General features: G+C 43.8%; 1 protein-coding gene and 1 pseudogene across 2 annotated transcripts in view; both read left to right on the top strand.

Annotated features, from left to right (window-relative positions):
* Nucleotides 1–20,057, top strand: part of Cradd (CASP2 and RIPK1 domain containing adaptor with death domain) — a 214,140-nt gene that overhangs the window by 174,748 nt on the left and 19,335 nt on the right. The window lies entirely within an intron of this gene.
* Nucleotides 9,557–11,068, top strand: LOC111817297 (annotated as a pseudogene).

Consider the following 20,057-nt stretch of genomic DNA (forward strand, 5'->3'; position numbering starts at 1 on the left):
GAGGGCAAGGCACCAGGAGCTGCCCTTGACAGCAGGAGTGACGGGCTGCCTGTCCTCTGACTCTTCCAGCCCCTGAGCAACTAGACAGGAAGAAATGGCAGAGTGGGAAATGAAGCAGGGTTCTGCTGTAGAAAAATTCCCCCAAAAGACAGAGCAGGGCCAAAACTTTCATGAGAGATGGCCTGGCCCAGGAGCAGCCTCGCCACAACACAAGGTCAGTGAGATTAGACCGTGCTGCTGAGTAAGGTGCCTCTAGTTTCAGTGCTGTGATCTGCAGACAGCATTGGTGAGCGCTGCAGCAAAAGGAACAATTAGCCAATTCATTATGTTGACATTTCTACCCACAATGCTGGTCTTTTACAAAATAAGGCCTTTTCCCTTAATTAGGGTTGTGACAGATAAAAGCATATTCCTAGCCAACTCATGCTTCCCGCCTGGGTAGACCTATTATCCCTACTTGGCCCGCCTGTCTGTGCATGAGGACTCGCTCTGTGTGCCCACTCTTGGCAGCGTCGTAAAGGCCTCCGGAGGAGTAAACACAGGGCCTGCTTCCTGCCCTTCGTCCAGAAGAGAAGACTCATTCAGCCGCATGGTCCAAGCCCGCAAGCTTTGGTGGTTCAAGAGCAGGAAAATAAGGCTCACAGAGGAGGTAGTGGTGTCTAGAAACGGGTTCATGTGAGGAAAACACTCGTGAGTCTGCAAGCCGTTCAGACAAGGAGCGGGGATTTAGTGCGAAAGAAGGGAGACTAACGGGCTGTGAACACCCGCAGTGTCTGAAGAGACAGCAGAAAGAAAAGCAGGCTGAGGACCCAGACCGCCTCCACTGGAACGCTAGTGACTGCCCTTCTGGCCTAGGGGACTTTGCGTGAGTTAGTTCACCTCTCTCTGCCTCAGAGTGAGGCCTTTGTGCTAGCTGTCTCATAAGGCGGGTTGAGACTTGAGCCGGTTAACGTGTGCTAAGTGCTTCGAGCAGCGCCTAGTGGGGAGAGCACGAGGCGGCCAAGGAGCAGGGCAGACAAAGGCCAGGGAGCTGAAGTAGAACCAGTGATGGCAAACTGGCCCCGCCATATCCACTGGTATCTTTTGAAAGTAAGTTACCCAAAACAGGACCTTAAAAAACATTGAACAAATTAAACTGTAGCATTTGAATGGAGTTGTTATTCTCCAGTCCAGGCCCATGAGGGTTCTGCATGTCTCGGTGTCCACTTGGAATTTCTCCTGACAGCTCCCAGACATCACAGGCGTTACGTTCAGAGCCATCCCTGGATCTCCCTGCTGCCTGCTCCTGCTGTAATCCTTTCCATACCAGGGCCAGCCACCCGGCCACTCCTGAAAGCAGACGCTTGCCAGCCACTTGTCTTGTCCCCAGAGCCCGCCTACTTCTCTCTCAGCCACTCCCTCCAGCCTGCTCGAAGCATCCTCCTCCTCATTTCCTCCCTAGAGTAGCTTTCTAACTACCCTTCCTGCCTTCCTCCTGTGCCTAGGCCAGAAAACCCAGGGCTCCTGTGGGTGAACCGGTGCACGGCCCTGGACTCTGCAGCCCCGTGTCAGAGCTCCCCACTCAGGCGCCCCTCTGCAGGCACCCTTGTCTTTTGCACATCTGCTCACCCATGTGGGGTGGCCCTTCTCTCTGACCGCCCCTCCCAGCAGCAGTCGGGGTGAATGCCACTCCTTCCTAATAGTACTGCTAGCCCCACTCTTTCATGGTTTCCTGTTGCTCAACTCTGTCCTGTCTGCTGTCCCACAGTGTCATTTCTGGTTTTGTTATCCAATAGCTATTGATCAGGCATGAGGTCTGGGGCTGATCAAACAGTGTCAGCTCAGAAGCTGAGAATGCTGCCTAGGGCATGGGGCACAGGCTGAGCACTTGGGACTGCAGCCAGCCTGTAGATCCACTTTGGTTCACACAGCATCCTTTAAAATCTTTGAATTAATTGACACTACTTAAGATGGAGATTTTTATCTAAAATAGTCTGTGGCTTCTTCTCAAAGATTAGAGGATAGAGAGGCTTTTGAGCCCCTGCTTTGAGGGTGATAGTCGGAGCTTGCTGCTGAGTGCCAGTGGCACCCCTTTGGTGGAATGTGCCTTCGGGCTCTCCCTAGCTGCCGTTGCTTCATATTTTATATACATTTATATTCTCCGCAGGTGTCTGTAGACATTAGTACCTGGATTCACTAAGCTGGTTCAATTCCTTCGTTGGACTGGTGTGAACCCCTTCATTTGTTTTGCTTTTATCTGTGACTACAGATAAAAATGAAAATTAGAGCATATGGTCTGAAGATGATGATATTTTTGTTCTTTGTTTTTAATTTGTTGATACAGGTTTGTTGTTTTTAATTTGTTGATACAGGGTCTCAGATTATGCAGTTCAGACTCAGTGTTCCTCCTATCTCAGCCTCCCCAGTGTTGGGATTACAGGTGTGCACCACCACACCCAGTTTCAGCTCCCAGGGTTCTGGGGCTGGCACGGCATGTGGTACCAGGGATCAAACTCAGGACCTTGTACTTGCCAGGCAGGTACTTAGTTTGCCGAGCTATCTCCCCAGCCACATGAAAATGATGTTCTTAAAATGCCCCATACTCCATGTGAGCCTGTAGCTCCAATCAGAAGGGTGGAAATATAGAGAAGATTGAAAATGACAGGGAAAATAAAACCAGGATACAGTCTCTTCCTTGAGGTGTTTCAGGCATGAGGGGACCCAACTGAGCTGTCACTTTTTTAGGGACATGAAAATGAAGAGGTAAGGACGGGTGTGATGGATCCCAGCACTTAGGAGACTAAGGCAGGGGATGATCAGTGTAAGTTCAAGGCCAGCCTGGGTCACATGGTGAGTTCAAGGCCAGCCTGAACTGCATAATGAAACCCTGCGTAAAAAAGACCCCCTCCCCCCAGAAAAAGGGAAGAAAAGAAAAGAAAGAAAATGGAGAGGTAGACAGCATTTAGTCAGTGGCAGCAAAAGGACTCGGGGCAAATGTATGGGCATAGTTAGCACACCATGCTGCTATTCCCAGGAATTACTGTGGATAGATCCATCATGGAATAAAGGGAAATTTCCAATAATGGCTTTTACCAATCTAGAGGAACTGTGGCAAACTACAGTCCCAGAACCTTGAGTCAGGCAGAAAATGCCTTCCCATTTCCTTTAGAGAAGGTAGTTACATTATGTGATGGGGACATTAGCCTTGACAACAACCAGATCCTCCTGACTGCTGTATTCTCTCAGTGTCATAATGGACTTGGCAATGAGCTGAGAGCTAAGATGACTTTGTCATGAGCAGCTCTAGGCCTCATTCTCATGGTCACTCTGGGCTCTTGCTGTAGAGAGGCAGGCCATTTATAAGGAAGAAAAGGCAGGGGTGGGCCTGGATCCCAAGAGAAGCCATGAGCAGGACCTCAGTGTTATACATCTTTTAGGTTTTATCCCTATTAGATTATTCTCTATTTTTCCCAATGGAATTCAGAAATGTTTGATAATAACTGGAGATAGTTCCTGTGTCTGTATTAAAGTGTGTATTAGCTTTCCCATCACTGGGATATGGTACCAGATACAGTGTAAAGGAAAAGAAGTTTAATTTGGCCCACAGGTTTGAAGGGTTCTGCCTTTGTTCTTCAGGCAAGAGAACCATGGTGGAAGGGTATGAAGGATCAAAGCTGCTTAATTTCTGGTGGCTAGGAGCAGAGCAGGGGAGTAGTGCCAGGGAGGAAAGGGTGAGGACCATCTATAGTGCTTGAGGTCATACCTCCATGACCCACCAGACATACTCAGGAGCATGCTTTCCTAATTTGCTAGGGAATGAAGTTGACACATGAGGAGTGATGGTCACAGACCATCCCCCAGCCCAATCCCTTGTCAGTTTAGCACCCAAACACATGGTCCTTCTTCCTAACATAATAAAGCTATCCCAAGTACTGCTGGAAACACAATCCCTTACTTAAAGTCTCAGTATTTCTAGAAGTTTTCTTTCTTTTTGGGAGGGAAGAGGGTACCAGGAATCAAACTCAGGACCTTGTGCTTGCCAAGCAGGCACTGAGCTGCTGAGCTATATCCCTAGCCCCTAGCATTTTTGAAAAGTCCAAGTCATTTGAGACTCAAAGCAAACTCTTAGCTGTGAACTTTTGTAAAAATAAAAAAAAAATTACATAACTCCAAGGTGTAATGGCACAGGATAAATATCTCCATTCCAAAAGGGAAGAATGGAAGGCTAGAAAAGAATCAGACCCAAAACAAGACCAATACCCAGCAGGGAAAGCATTAAATCTTGTACTTGCATATTTTCACACAGGGCTCAGAGTGGTCAAATGTGAGTTTCAGAAGGCTTGGGCAGTCCCACCCTTGTTTCCTTCTTATTTGCAACCCACATGCCATCGCTCATGGGCTGGCTACACTCAACAGCCTGCAGATGTTCCGCATTCCTGGTACCTCCAACTTCCTTGGGGTTCCACTCTACCTTTGGCTTCATTCCCATGCATCATGCACTGCCCTCTCAAGGGATCTTTGCCTGGCTTTCTGGGCCTTTCTTTGATATCTGGATGGAATCCTTTCTGACCCCATTATCTTGCATTCTTTATGCCAGTAAAATCAGCATCAGGGAGACTACACCAGTATCTGCTGAAACAGAAGCCATTACCAGGCCACCTTGGACCATGGTTGTGGCAGACTCTGAGTGCCTGGATAGCTGAGCATGGTGAAGTTAACCCTAGGTGTCTAATTCTCCTGGAAGACTTTCTTGAGCAGTGATTCTAGGGATTCTCTTCTCAAATGAAAGATGAGTATTTTTGCACTCTTGAATCTACACTGGATGCAGTCTTGCTGATTTGTGAGATTCCGCCTAAGCATTCTGGGTCAAAATTTTAAGGTTTTCAAAATTCTCTGCTCACTTTTTTTTTTTTCTTCTCAGAACTGGGGATTGAACTCAGACCCTTGTGCTTGCCAGGGAAGCACTTATTCTACTGAGCCATCTCCCCAGCCCCTCTCTACTCACTTTTGCCCATAATAAATTTGGCAGAAAGCAACCAGCAGTACCCATGCTGCAGTCTTAATATTGGTCTACATTGACATTTCCTTCACCAGATCAATTAGTCTGCTGCTCTTAACTCAGTCTTCCAGGAGAATTGGGCACCTAGGGTTAACTTCACCACGCTCAGCTATCCAGTCACTCAGAGTCTGCACATTAACAGTCTTCAGTATCACTATCCATAAGATAAACAGAAATGAAATCAACTGTAAAATTCTAGAATTTCGTCTTACACTAAAAGGAATAGCTATCATTAAAAAATCAAATAGTATCAAATGCTGGTGAGGCAACAGAGGAAAAGGAAACTTCTATATTGTTGTTGGAAATATAAATTAACTACTGTAAAAATCAATGTAAAGATTCATCAGAATAAAATTAAATATTCCATTTGACTCAGCAGTCTTCCTTTGTAGTATATTCCCATAAGAGTTAGACATCCCACATATTCTAAGAACTTGTGCTTGAATTTCCTTTGAATTGTACATATTGTTTAATTTCTTATTTATTTCATCTGTAACCCATTGTTTGCTGAGGAGGATGTTATTTAATTTCCATGTGTTTATGGGGTTTTTATGGTTTCTTTTGTCATTTATTTCCAGTTTCATTGCACTGTGGTCAGATAATATGTATGGGATAATTTCTGTTGTCTTGCATATACTTAAGCATGACCTATGGACCAGTATGTGGTCTATTTTAGAAAATGACCCATGTGTAGCTGAAAAGAATGTGTATTCCCATGTGGTTGGGTAGAACACTCTGTATATATCCACTAAGTCCATTTGTTCAAAGGTTTGGTTCAGTTCTGCTACTTGTTTGCTAATTTTTGTCTGCTGGACCTATCTTTTTGGGATAAAGTAGTGTTATGGTCTCCTGTTAAGATTGTGGTATTGGATATTAGATTTTTCATGTCCCTTAAGATTTGTCTTATATAGTTGAGTGCTCCCATGTTTGGTGTGTACATATTTATGACTGTTAGCTCTTCCTCTTGTATTTTCCCCCTAACTAGTATGTAGTAGCCTTCTTTATTTCATTGGATCATTCTTGTTTTGAAGTTGAGACTGTCTGAGAACAGGATTGCTACCCCTGCTTTTTTCTGAGGTGCTGGGATGTGTAGTATTGTTTTCCATCCTTTGACTTTCAGCCAGTGAATTTCTTTATGAGTTAAGTGTGTTTCTTGCATACAGCATATTGTTGGATTTTGCTGCCTAATCCACTGTGCCAGTCTACTTCTTTTAATTGGTGAATTGAGTCCATTTACATTGATGGTTATAACTGGGATGCATTCACTTATGTTTGATATGTTATTATCCGGCTGTTAGTTACCTATTGTTCTCATGTGTTTAATTGTTTGCTCAATTGGATGGGATCTTTCCGTCCTCATTTGTGGAGTTGTGGTCATTTTGATCCCTCTCTAGATTATCTTTTAGTGGTCTGTGTAGGGTTGGCTTTGTCGTCATGAAATTCTTTAGTTGTTTTTTGTCATGGAAGTATCTCACTTTTCCATTAAACTTGGAAGATGGTTTTGCAGGGTACATCAGTCTGGGTTGGATTTGTTTTCTTGCAAGACTTGTAGTACTTTGCTCCATGCTCTTCTTGACTTGATGGTTTATGAAGAGAAATTTGCCGTTTTTCTGATGGGTTTTCCTTTAAACATAATTTGTTTCTTTTCTCTGGCAGCTTTTAGTATATTGTTCTTGTGCTGAATTTCTGGGATCTTAATTATTGTATGTCTGGGTGTGTTTTTAATTGGGTTGATGTTATTTCAAGTTCTATATGTGTCGGCTATCTGAATGTCAGATTGTTTCCTTATATTTGGGAGGTTTTCTGCTATTGCTTCTGCCCATGTTCTTTGTACATCATTTGTATTAACACCTTCTTTCTCATTTAAGGTGTTTGTCTTATGTTGTTCATCTTTGCATCATCTTGCAGATATTGAATTATTTTTTCCTGAACCCTAGTTGTTTTTAAGAGATCTTTTCTTACCTTTTCACTAGCTGCAATGGTGTCTTCAAGGTCTGAAAGTCTATCTTAATTTTCATTCAAACAGTTTTGCCAGCTTGTGATTGAGGTTTTAATTTCCTGTATAGCACTTTGAATCTGCTTCACGCATTCTATTTCTTTCCTATGTTGCGCATTCAAGGATTCCATTTTTCTAGTCTCTGTTTTTTTGTTTTTGTTTTTGTTTTTGTTTTTTTTAAATCAGTGTCTTCTTTAGAAGCACTTAGTAATTCTTTCATTATAGTTTTCATTTCTTTTTTACTTCGGAGATTATTTCTGATCTGATTTCCTCTATACCTTTCTGCAGTTGTTTCTTTACTTCAGACACTATTATTTCACAGATTTCAGGAGTGTGACTTCCAATTTCTTCTATGCTAGTGTCTTCTGCATTTGTTCTGGGTGGGCTTGGGGCTTGAGAATGCATTTTTCTCCTTTTCTTTGTCATTTTGTGCACCACTGTCCTCTGACCTTTGGTGCAGAGCTCTGGTGCAGTTATTACCTTACCACTGTCATAGATCTAGGTCTAGCAGTGTGTCTTAGTTTACCAGGTCCAGATCTACCAAGTTTGAACTTGTCCAGCTGAGCCTGGCTTGGGTCTCATGCCTGTGGTCGGCTTCTTCCTGCTGCAGCCTGTGGAAGTGAACGCACTATACTCCACTGGCAAGATGTTCTACTCCTGGATTAGCTGGCTGGGTCTTGCCCCTAGCCTCTCTGCTGGGAGATCTTCTGCAGGGTTTCATGTCAAGCCTGTCTGCTGGAGGAGGTTCCAGTGGGCGGCAGGTGCCACATGCTGGGCCTGTCCTGTGTGCCAGCTTTCTATCTGGCAGGAAGGTTCAGTGGGCTGGTAGATAAATTATTGACCAGAGTGTAACACATATATTTTTTAGTCAAACTGCCAGGTGAGTCCCAACTTAACGCTCCTCACCTTGGCCTTTATCATCCACATGCCTATCAGCATTTTGGTCATCTAAGCTCTAACCAGAATCACTCATGATTCTCTGTTGTACAACATTCTAAGACTTCTCTCCTTTTTTAAAAAATATTTCTTTCTTTATTTATTTGGTACAGGGTCTCACTACACAGCTTAGACTTGTAGTGATCTTCCTGTCTCGGCCTCCCCAGTGCTGGGATTACAGATGTGCAACATCACACCCAGTTTCAGTAGCTGGCATGGCTCACCTGGTTTTCTGGGCCAGCAGGGTATGAGGTACTGGGGATTGAACCTGTGCCTTTGTGCTTGCCAAGTAGGTGCTTAGCCTGCTGAACTATCTCCCCAGAGTCTGTGACTTCTCTCACCTGCATTTCTAATCCTCTCTAACCTCCTCCTCCAAACCAAGTCCAAATTCCTCTAATCACACTGCCAGGTTGTGTTCCACCAATCACCTGTATCTTCCATGGGAATTATTAGTATTATTTAGCTTTTTCATTATTGAGACACAATACCCAATACCTTCAATTTAAAAGAGAATAGGCTTATTTGGCTTATAGCTTCGGGAGACTGAGCCCGCGGTAGGCTGGCTTCAAGGTAGAGTCATCATGGCATAAGGATATGGTAGAGCAAATCTGCGTAGTTCATTGTGGCCAAGAAAGAGAGCAGGAAAAAATTCCAAAGAGGACAAGGCAAGAGGCCAGTATTGTTCTCAAGGTCATGCTTCCATGACCTTCAGAGATACACACAGGAGCATGCTTTATTAATCTGCTAAGCATCTCCTAATCTAATAAACTCAGCCTATCAGGGTCAACAATCACAAAATATATCCAAGAACTTCTGCATGTTTAATATTCTCTAATGATTCAGCCAGTACAATCAGAATATTTTATCAGTAAGAGAAATATTTTCCTCTAGACACAGAGAAATGAAATTCTCTCTTTCACATCTCTGAGTCATTGTTCAAAAATGAAAATCAGATGTTTGAGCGTATTGATTGTCATCACCTTCCAACAGCAGACTAATGAACATGATGATTTATTCAAATAAATTGTACTCATTTAAGCATAGGCTTACGTTGTTGATTTTATTTGCAGCATCCCAAGGGCCTTTATCTATTTTTCCCTCTTAAAAAATATCAAAAGAGTGAGTAATGCATCAGTTATTGATACTATATTCTCTTTTCCTTTTTACCCTGAGGCAAAAATAATTTTTAAAAATTACCTCTGCTAGGATATATTTCTATAAAGTGACTGGATTGAAAGGGATAGAAAAGTGCTTCATTTTTGTTTTAGGAATTTGCAGCCACTAAGTTCCTCTAGTCACAGCAGTTGGTTTGTTCAGTTTAGGCACTTTATTTATTTGGAGTCGGAATCCATTGCCATTCTCATCTTTGTCCAACTGCCCTTTAAGAAGTGAGGGGCAGCCCATTTGGGGCCCCGGCTATCTCTCAGGAGCTGTTCTTACTTCCCAGTCCCATTGCCCAGTTTCCCACCCCTCTTGAGTGCATCTTGTCTCCTTCAGTAAGTCTTCCCACTCTTAGCCTCCAGTGCTGCTTGGAATTCATTCTTTGACTTCAGGCAACATGAACTTGACACACCAGGTCCTGGAATATGATCTTTGATGATATCTTCTCTTTGCAAGGAGAAAAAATTCCTCACCTTCTGGTCTATGACTACAGAGCCTGCCACGACTCTTTGACTTGCTTACCTCTTCATGGAAGAGCAATACATCGCCCATTTGATCCACGTGTAACAGTCGTAGGAGACTCAGGTGTTTGGAGATTGAAAAAGTTTCCTTTATTGGAAGTTTTAAAACAACTGCAGAATGGACATGTTGGTCCGTGTGGAACTGCGGTGCAGGCACTGGCATATCCGGAGAGGATGATTTGTTGTGATGAAGCTGAAGCTCACATGGTGTCTGTATATTGCACTATACTATACGTGCAACTCACTTGTGCTCAGAGGAAATTATTCATTCTACAAAGATCTCAGCAAAGCACAGGCATGTGCCTGTAGCTGACAGACCATGTGCTCTTAGCACCAAGCTCAAGCCATGAATTTGTTTGCTTGGAAGAATGTTGTCAGACCCACCCACTCATGTGCTGTACCAGCAAAGAATATGGGAAACACCAAGGTCATAAGCACTTCTTTGATAAGGCTCACTGCTTATGGACCTTCATGGAGGAAATCTCAGATTCTTCTAGAAAATTAGTTAGGATCATTCAGCACATTGGAGGAGAAGAACAAATAATAGAAGATAGAATTGGAATGGCTCACACAGGACATGTACCAGGTACTGCAGAGAATACATGATCGTATGTCCAAGCTTATTTTTCTGATCTCCATGAAATCATGTCATCAAGAAGCAAGGGCTGTAAGTGTTGTTGATGGTCATGCTCATGAAAACCTGATTTGGCTTAGACAGCAACAAGAAGATACGACTGCCTGCCTCACTGCATTGTGAAAAACCTCTGCACCAAGATGATTGCAGTTTTCTTGGCAAAACAAGAAATTATGAGGTTATTGAAAACATTGCAGAAACAGCACAGCAGATTACAGAGGTCGCAGATCATCACTGGGTGTCAGCATCCCTATCACTTTTACAAAGGTAGAGTTCACTTTGGACCCAAAATGAAAATTGGAGTTGTTGTGCTGATATTAGATGGTGCTGGAAACACTACTGTTTTGTTTAAGACAGGATGAGTTCATGAAGCCATTCCAACACTTGGTTTTAATGTGGAAACTGTGGAATATAAAAGTCTAAAACTCACCATTTGGGGTGTAGGTGGAAAGCACAAATTAAGACCGTTGTGGAAACATGATTGCCTCCATACTCAAGCTGTTGTGTTTGTTGTTGATAGCAGTCATAGAGACAGAATTAATGACGTACATAGTGAATTTGCAAAGTTGTTAACAGAAAGAGAATGCTGGGAGGCCTTGCTCCTGGTTTTTGCTGGAGCGCTGTCAGATGAAATTGCTGAACTTCTCAGTCTCCAGAGCCTGTGCTGTGGCCGGAGCTGGTCGACGCAGGGCCCTGGTGTGCCAAGTGGTGTGGGGCTGTATGAAGGGCTGGACCGGCTGTCTTGGCAATGTGCAGCTGCTAGAGTATTGGATATTGAATGATTCCAAATGCTGCAATTACTTAGTTTTATAGTTAAGAGTTATTTTGCACATAACACAAGAAATTTTACATCATAAACACAATAGTTAATTAAGGATGTACATAGAAAAGAATCTTGGGTTGGGAGTGAAGTATATTATTGCTTTTAAAAATTATTGTATGACAAAAGTTGAATTATTGAAGCAAAGTACAGTTCATTAAATGGAAATTACATATGTATATACACACACACACACATATATATATATATATGTATATATATATTTTTTTTCTTTTTTCCTTTTTGGGAAAGAGTCTCACTATATAGTTTAGGCTGGCCTTGAGCTCACTTTGTAGCCCAGGCTGGTCTCAAACTTCCAATGAACCTCCTGCCTCGGCCTCCCAAGTTCTGGGATCACACGCGTGTGCCAACATGCCTAGCCATAGATGTATATTCTTTTCTTTTTTTAATGTATTTGGTACAGCATCTCACTGTGCACTTTAGACTCGTACTGATGCTCCTGTCTCAGCTTCTCCAGCACTAGGATTACAGACCTGCGCCCTATGCCCAATCTCAGTGGCCAGCTCAACGCACATGGGGGTGGGGCCGGTGCAGCCTGTGGTGCTGGGGATTGAACTGTGGTCCCTGAACTTGCCTAGACAGGCACTTAGTCCGCTGAGCTATCTCCCCAGCTATATTCTTTAAAAAATATATATTTAAGTTTTCCAGATTATATGTTAGGAAAAGAGTTGTCACAGAGAATCTAGATGTCAGAGGGGTTTTTTTTATTCTTCAGTGAAAAAAGACACACCAACTGAGTGCCTGGTGGGGCCTGTGTAGCCTAAGGAAGGCAGGACTTCTTCAGCTGGCCTTTTCACTGGATTTTGGCAGTACTTAATAATAGAGATGGCCGTTGCTTAATGAAATAGGATAAACTACATTTTGGGGTAATAGGATTGCTTTAATATTCTGTATAACAGAACATCTTTAGTGGAAAGAACTATAAGCTGTAAAGTTAATATTTTTCCAATGTTTTATTAAAGCTTTTCTCTTAAGGTATTTTATAAAAAGCATAGTGAGAATGAAATGTTATCTAACTAGGCCTCAGTGTCAGATTAGTACCACTAAACTGAAGAGTAATTGATAAAACTGCGAACATCGTTTGATCTTCCCCTAGGCCTATAATGTAGGTCAGCGCTCTAACTTGGTCCTTCCATTTTTCCACATGTTCTTTTTAAAATGGTCTATCCTTTGTGGGAGTACCTGCAGGTAAAATACAGTCAGTCACACAAGGAGTCACTGGTCAGCTTTATGTAAAAGAGAACTCAACAGAAAACTGCCTTTCCTTAAGAGTTGTTCCAAGTGGTGAGGAGTGCCAATTACTTAATTTTAACATTTTTCCCAATAAATGCATTTGTTAGAAAAACACGATTAAGGTTGTCATGACAAAGTCTCATAGCTATTTAAAAGGAAAGATGTAACTACAGGAGGAAACAAAACTTTCATGAAGTTCACATTCATTATGTGGTCTTGTGAATTGTGAACAGCGATTTGAGCTCTTTACTGTTTCTCAATTTTAGATGATGCCCATGGAAGCATGATTTTGTGCTATTTGAGTAGCGAGACTTTCTTGGGTTTGTTTTACTCTTTTCGTACTTTGGGATGGCATGTAATCTTCAGGACAGTGATGTCCGATGAAAGGTGTGACTTATGTGGTACTATTTGGCTCACTCTTCAAAAAACTTTTAAACAATAATTTTAGAAAACAAAACATTTAAAAGTCCGTCAGCGTTATGGGCAATGTGTCAATAAGTACAATATTTCGTCCTTTAGTTTTCAAGTAAAAGGTCATCCTGTGCCCAGTACTTGGTGTGATATTTTAGAATTAAATTATTCAATGGTTGACTTAAGTTTGAGATAACTGAAAACTAAAAAGGGTGTGCCAGGGCCTGGGTGGGGAAGAGGAATGAGGCCTTGTCCTTGCCATCCCGGGGTCTGTGCAGAGGTGGAGGTGAGGCGTGTGCTGGGTGCAGCGCAGTCTTTAAGGGTTGACGAAGGAGACGCCTCAACAAGCTGTGTGTGCCACTCCTGTCAGCAAGGCTCAGCTGCGCGGGGCTGGTGGTGTCACAGCAGAGCAGCCCTCATTTGAGCAGGTGGGGAGCAGCTGCTAGCCGTCCACAGTGAGAGGCCGAAGACACTGTGACCCAAACTGACGCAATAATGAAACGGGTAGCATTTTCCAGGGAGCGGAAAGGTGCTCTCTGCTGTGTCCGGAAGCCCTGGCAATCCTGGCTCCAGTTTGCTGCGTGTTGTGCTTTTGTTTGTGATGCTCTGCACCAGTGTTTCCTGGGAGCCTCCCAGGCATGCCCCACAGCAGCAGGGCACTCACCTCCCTCTCACCTCCAGGCTGCTGCCAGGGGGCTCCCCCACCTCATTTGCAGCCTCTCAGCAGCCTCTCAGCTGCTTCCAGTAATTGATTGTGCAAAACACAAAACCAAAAGCAGATGGGATGTATGGAGATAAGCTGTTTGGTTTTTCATCCCTATAATTTCCTAGGTTTGATAGTACTTCAATTTTCTAACCATAAAATCTGCTTGCGTGCTCTTTGGAACACATACACAGCAGTGCTGCCAGGAAGTAGGCTAAAAGAGTATGACATGGAGTTTTCTGTTGTTGGCTTCTTTCTTTTTAAAAGAGATCCCTTGTGCTGGTAGAGGAGGAATTTTAAAAATTATTTCTGTTCAGGATCAGGTTATTTATGGACCTACCAGTACTATTCAGTCCACAGTGCAGTTGTGTCCTGACAAACACAACCTAAGTTTGAAATATGCTTAGGTGCCAATACACGGGGCACACCTAACTCACCGAGCACCACCATCCAGCAGCACAGTGATCCGGTGTGCCTCCTCCTGCCTGTGGGACCGACAGAGCTGTCACTCACCACATCCCCTGACCACAGAAAAGTTATAGAGTCAAAATCTGAAATGCGGCTTCTACTGAATGTGTATCACTTTTGCTCCATCATGAAGTTGAAAACACCACAAGTGGAGGACACTTTGTATTAACACCAAAGAATACTTCAGAGTAATACAGTCTAGGTGGAGCCCAATACCAGTCTTTTATTGAGTGGTTTCCTGAAGGTTCTCAGTGCAGGAAGTCCTAGTATGTTTGTCAGAGTTGGGGTGCTCTCCATTGTATCCTCACCCCCAACACAGGGAAGAATGTCCAAGGAATGAACGTATGGACTGGCAAGAGGTAAAGGCTGCCCTGGGACAAAGTGAAGCATTGTGGTGGGGAGACAGGAGCTGATTGCAGGTTTCTCTTTAGCTACTCCTCATTTTGTCAAACCCACATTATCTTTTCAGTCAGATGGATGTTAAAGGTAGTACTTTAGAGGCTTGTAAATTAATTATGAAGATAAGTCTCCATCATGCTGGTATTTGGTACCATGCACTTAACCTCCAGACTAGCAAAGCTGTTTCTCCTGGATCCTCAGGCTGCAGGATGAGCCACGGCAGGGATCTTCCCTGCTGAGTTCTCTGTTGGTATTGGCTCCAGGCTCAGCCATTCAGCAAATGTCTCTGGGTGTCTGCACAGTTTGAGAATGACACTTGAATTGGCCTGAAATTGCTGCCCAGTCATCCTTTATCTCTCAAGGGATTTGGTGACATTTACAGAAGCAGACAGAGGCTTAGCAGAGCATGGAGATATATGGGGAGGAGCAGAGACCCTGTGCCCATTTGGTCACTTAGTGATTTGGGGCCAGTCATTCAGCATCCTCCCCATTTTAATGAGTCCCCGGATGAAAAGGTGTTGATAGTACTGCTTGGTAGTGATGGCTTTCACAGGACAAGTGTTTCCTTTCTCTTCCCCTTTCCTTGTTGTAAAATGAGACAAAGAGGAAACAAACTTGTCAGAACTCTCAGAAACCAGAAGGGGCTGTGTAGACTGTCGAAGCTTAGAGCAGAACATTTTTTATCAATCAAATAGTAGAGAAGGAAATGAGTTCCCTTGCTTCTCTTCTCTGTTATCCACCTAGTAGCTAGCAGGAAAAGGATGGGGCTGGTGGACGCTGCAGTGAGGAATAACAGCAGCGGGCCAGGAAGCCTGTTTTGCAGTTTGTTCTCAGCTCTTCCAGATGAGAGAGCCAGGCACTGCACCAGGGAAGGGTGCAGGACATCCCTGCACCTCTCGCTTCCTCCCTTCTCAGACCCTCTGATGCCAGGGACCGCACCTATGGAGGAGGACCACCACATAAGCAGTGTCCCTGCTGCCGCCTCCTTCCATCTCCTGCACAGTTTTGCCTTTCCATCAAGAAAACAGTTCTGGGGGCCGGGGAGATGGCTCAGTAGAATAAGCGCTTCCCTGGCAAGCACAAGGATCTGAGCTCAACCCCTGGTTCCACAAAAAAAAAAAAAAAAAAAAAAAAAAAAAGAAAAAGAAAAAGAAAAAGAAAAAGAAAACACAGTTCTTTGGAAATGGACAGCGAACCAAATGTATTCCGGGTTCTGGTGTACACTTCTGGAACTTGGTGCTTTCGTTTTCTGCTCTACCTGTAACGTGTGTGAATACAAGGCTGAGCTGGCCTCAGGAAAATCTGAAGGCCAAGGCCTTACTTGCATGCTTGCCTCGTGCCTCTGAGGAGCTTCTAGGTGTCCTTTGTAGTGACGTCCATCCGCTGCTTGGGCTTCTCATTCAGATACTCTTCCCTCTGAGAGCAGCCAGTTTTGTGGAAAGATCTCCTTAATAAGAATGAATAAAACTATCAGTGCGAAATAAAATAGACCACTGTGAAACTTGGGTTAGGTCCCGGAGGGAAGAGTATGTGAGGTGAACTGTGCTCTATAGCAAAACCCCGCGAACCACTGGCAGGGTTCTGTGTGTTGCTCCAAGCGAAGGGCGGCCAAGGCTGGAGCAGAGCACGTGATGTTATTTTAAAGCACGGCAGCCTCTGGAATGTTTCCTCTGAGAGATGTCAGGAGTCAGAGTTTCTCTGTGATTTATGGCCATTTTAAATGCTTAATACTTTCTACATTTTCAAAGCTATACTTTTTGCTCCCAGCAGCCTACAGGAGTGTTTCTGTTACTTTGAAAGATACTTTTCAAGTGGGAAGTTCTAAAGCCATGCAGAAGAGGAGGTTTTTACAGCACTGGGTGTTTGAGTGATCTCAGATGGTTGAAAGGGATAAGGTGGTTAGAGCAGGCCCACAGGCCCCGTCCCAGCTGTTCGTGGAGCCCCAGCAGAGGGGTACCCGGGGAGATTCCAGCACCTTCGCCTGGCCAGACACTGGCTGTCAGGTGTGGCTGGCAAGCAACCCTTAGGGGGAGCCATGTGACACTGCCTTTTAGAGCAGAAATGATGGAATATTGGCAGCTTTTAAAAGAGTTTTGAAATTATTTATTTATTTATTTGGTACAGGGTCTTACTGCATAGCTCAGACTCATAGTGATCCTCCTGTCTCACCCTCCCTAGTGCTGAGACTATAGGCATGCATCATCACGCCGGGTTTTGGTGGCCAGCTCAGCACGGAGTGGCACTACATACGGTACCAGGAATTGAACCCAAGTCCTTGCACTTGGCAGGCAGGCACGACCACTGAGCTATCTTCCCAGCCCAGTATTGGCAGTTTAATATGGCTCAGCTAATTCTTAGATGAAAACTGTGCCCTGTGAGATACACTAGAGCACCCTGACATGCAGGACTCTGAAATCCCAGGGAAGAGGCCTTGACACAGTGCAGTGTGCCCGGGACAAGAGGGGAGGATGCACAGCACCTGCCTGGCAAGTGTCCTGAGTTTGATTGCTGGTGCTGCCCCCACCACACAGGGACAGCACAGCTGTGTGTTGTTAAGCAAACAAAGCCAGCTTTACTTTGGTATAATTGGTGTATGATAAGTTACACATTATTATTATTATTATTAATCTACCATTTGATCAGTTTTGATATGTGTACCATCACCTCAGTCAAAGCAGTGAACCCTATCTGTCATCTCTCCAAAGCTATTCTCGTGACCCTTTCAAGTTCCTTCTTCCTATGGCTTGTAGCCCCAGGAAAATATTGACTGCATTTTGTCATTAAGTGTTCATTTGATTTCCTAGAATTTCACATAAACAGAATCCTACAATACTCTTTTTTGGGTCTGGTTACTCTCAGCATATTTATTTTTAGATTCACCCAGGTTAAAGTGTGTATTACTATTTCATTGCTTTTTACTGCACGGCACTATTTTGTTGCATAGCTATTCCACAGTGTCCTAGTTATGTTCCTGCTGCTGGGACAAAATATCCGGCACTAGTGACTTAAAGGAGAAGTTTATTTGGGCCCATGGTTCCATTCTGGTCCTGTGGCCAGCAGACTCTGACGCACAGGCAGCACTGGGGAAGAGCTTGGCAGAAGACAGCTGTTCCACCCAGGGCAGCCAGCGAGCAGGGACAAGCATGCACTTCCGGGTCACGCTCCCAGGGGCCTCCCTCCAGCCAGGCCCCACCTCCCAAGAGCATGTTCAGTTCCTGGTGCATACGTATAGCGCCTGTGATCCAGTCATCTTCCAAACACGTGACTTTGGTGCGACGTCTTAGATCTTAGCCATAACGCTGCTTATTCATCTACCTGTTGATAGACGGGGTTACTGGCTACTGCCAGCGAAGCTAGGGAAACCATGTCTTATGTCTTGTTATACATATAGGCTTCTTTTCTCGAGAGTAGCCAGTTGCAGAAGAATGGTGGGCCTCCGTCATACGTGTGTGTTTATCCTAAAGGACTGCCAAACTGGTTTTCAAAATCATTCTCCAGTCTTATGATCCTATCAGGAGTGTTCGGGAGCTCCAGGTCCTCATTGTCCTTGCCCACTTCATGCGTTATCAGTCTTCCTGATTTTAAGCTTTATTTTCATGGTACTAAGGACACGACACAAGACCTGCACTGTACGGTATCGTTAGCCTTAGGCACAGTTCATCAGATGTTCAGAACGCGCTAACCTGTATGACTGCGGCTGCAGCTCCTGGGCTCCCTCCCCACACCCGGCAGGCACGATTCTATTCTCTTTCTTCTAAATTGACCATTTTAGACACCTCATCTAAGTAGAACCTTGCAGCATTTGTTCATCTGTGACTGGCAACTATTCTGAGTGGAACTTTATTATGGATTTAATTTGCATTTTATTAATGACTAATGTGGGATGTCTTTTCATGGATTTCTTTGCCATTCATGTATCTTAGTGAAACCTCAAAATCTTTCCTGTTTTTAAGTCACTTTTACTGACCTTTCAGAATTATTCTATGCATTGTATATAAGTGCTTTGTGACATATAAATAATATATATATAAAATAAATATATATACATATATATAAATACATATGATTTGCAAATATTTTTTTCAGTCTGGTTTGTCTTTCTGTATTCTTAACACTATCTTTCAAAGAGCAGAAGTTCTAGATTATGAATCAGAAGCTCTCATTTGTTTCATAGATAATGCTTTGGTGTTTTCCCCTAGAAGTGATTAGTTTTAGGTTTTCTACTTGGCCCAGTGATACATTAGGTTATTTTGTGTGTGTGTTATGAGGAGTTGAAGTTTTCCCTGGTGTGTGTACATGTGGATAACTAATATTCAGCATCATTTGTTGAAAAACTTGTCTCTTCCAATGAATTGCCTTTGCACCTTTGTTGAAAATCAGTTGTTGGCCAAGCATGGTAGCGCACTCCTGTAATCCAGCACATGAGAGGCTGAGGCAGGAGGGTCACTGAGTTTGAGGTCATCCTGGGTTACAAAGTAAGTTCAAAACCAGCCTGAATTACAAAGAGAAACCCTGTGTAAAGAAAAAAAGTATAAAAATCAGTTGTTCATACTGGTCTAGATCTGTCTCTGGACTGTAGTCTGTTCTATTGGTCTCTTTGCCTGCCTTTTCTCTAATATTCGTCTTAGTTTTTGTGGCTTTAACACATTGAAATTAGATGAATTCTCTAGATTTGTTCTTTTTCAAAAATGATTTTGGCTATTCTGATTGTTTGTCTTTCCATAAAAGAATTTAGAAATAGCTTTTTAATTTCTGCCTGAAAATGTACTGAGCCAGGCCTGGTAGGTAGCACTTATCTGCAATCCCAGAAGCTGGGAGGCTGCAGCAGGAGCACTACACCTCAGGTTCAGGGTCAGCCTGGGCAGTGTAGCTACTTTAGGAAACCCTACCTTAAAATTAAACAAACAAACAAAAAACACTCAGGGAGGTAGCTTTGTGTGAAAGCCCAGGATTCAACCCAAAGTTACCCACACACACAGGTGTGGGGGGAAATGGTGTGTGTGTGTGTGTGTGTGTGTGTGTGTGTGTGTGTGTAAATTGCACTTTTGATTGGGAGCAATTGGGCTTTTAGGAGGAAATGCTCATGGGAATAAACACACTTTTACATCTGAACAACCCTCATTTTGAAACCAATAATACATTTAAAACATTTTCTACAGCCTTCCACCTGAGTTCATTGAATACCCACCCACCTGTGAAAAATGATATTGATGCCAAAGGATAGAAGGAAAGTAAAATGTTCTAATTCTGTTCTTTATTTCCTATGATTTCACCCTTTTTCATCTCCTCCCAGAGGGAGAAAGGGAGTGAAGACCCTGTGGCAGGCAGCGCTGGCCTCTGGGAAAGCCCACGGCACCACCCTGCTCTCCCTACTCTCCCGGCTGACCCAAGGCCCTTCCACCAATCGGCTGATTGTCATTTTGTCTCATTATTGGTACAGAAGCCACAAGTCATGTCCCCAGCAGGCCTGGGTGGCCCTGCATGTGGGAAGCAGCCTGACAACTCAGCTTTCCAGTGCACAGCAGGAGAGGTGGGTTTTGGGGGGTAACCAGAATGAGGGTGATTTTCGTGAGTTGACAGGCAAAGCCTGGAATTTCATGAAACCACCCGATTTTCAAATGCTGTCTCTATAGTTTTCCAAACTATACAGGCCAAGCAAAACACACGTGTGGGCCAAATTCAGCCCATTGGCTACCAAAGCGCAGCTCTGATGGAT

This window comes from Octodon degus, unplaced genomic scaffold (genome assembly GCF_000260255.1).
Source record: "Octodon degus isolate 3935 unplaced genomic scaffold, OctDeg1.0 scaffold00004, whole genome shotgun sequence".
Lineage (NCBI taxonomy): Eukaryota > Metazoa > Chordata > Mammalia > Rodentia > Octodontidae > Octodon > Octodon degus.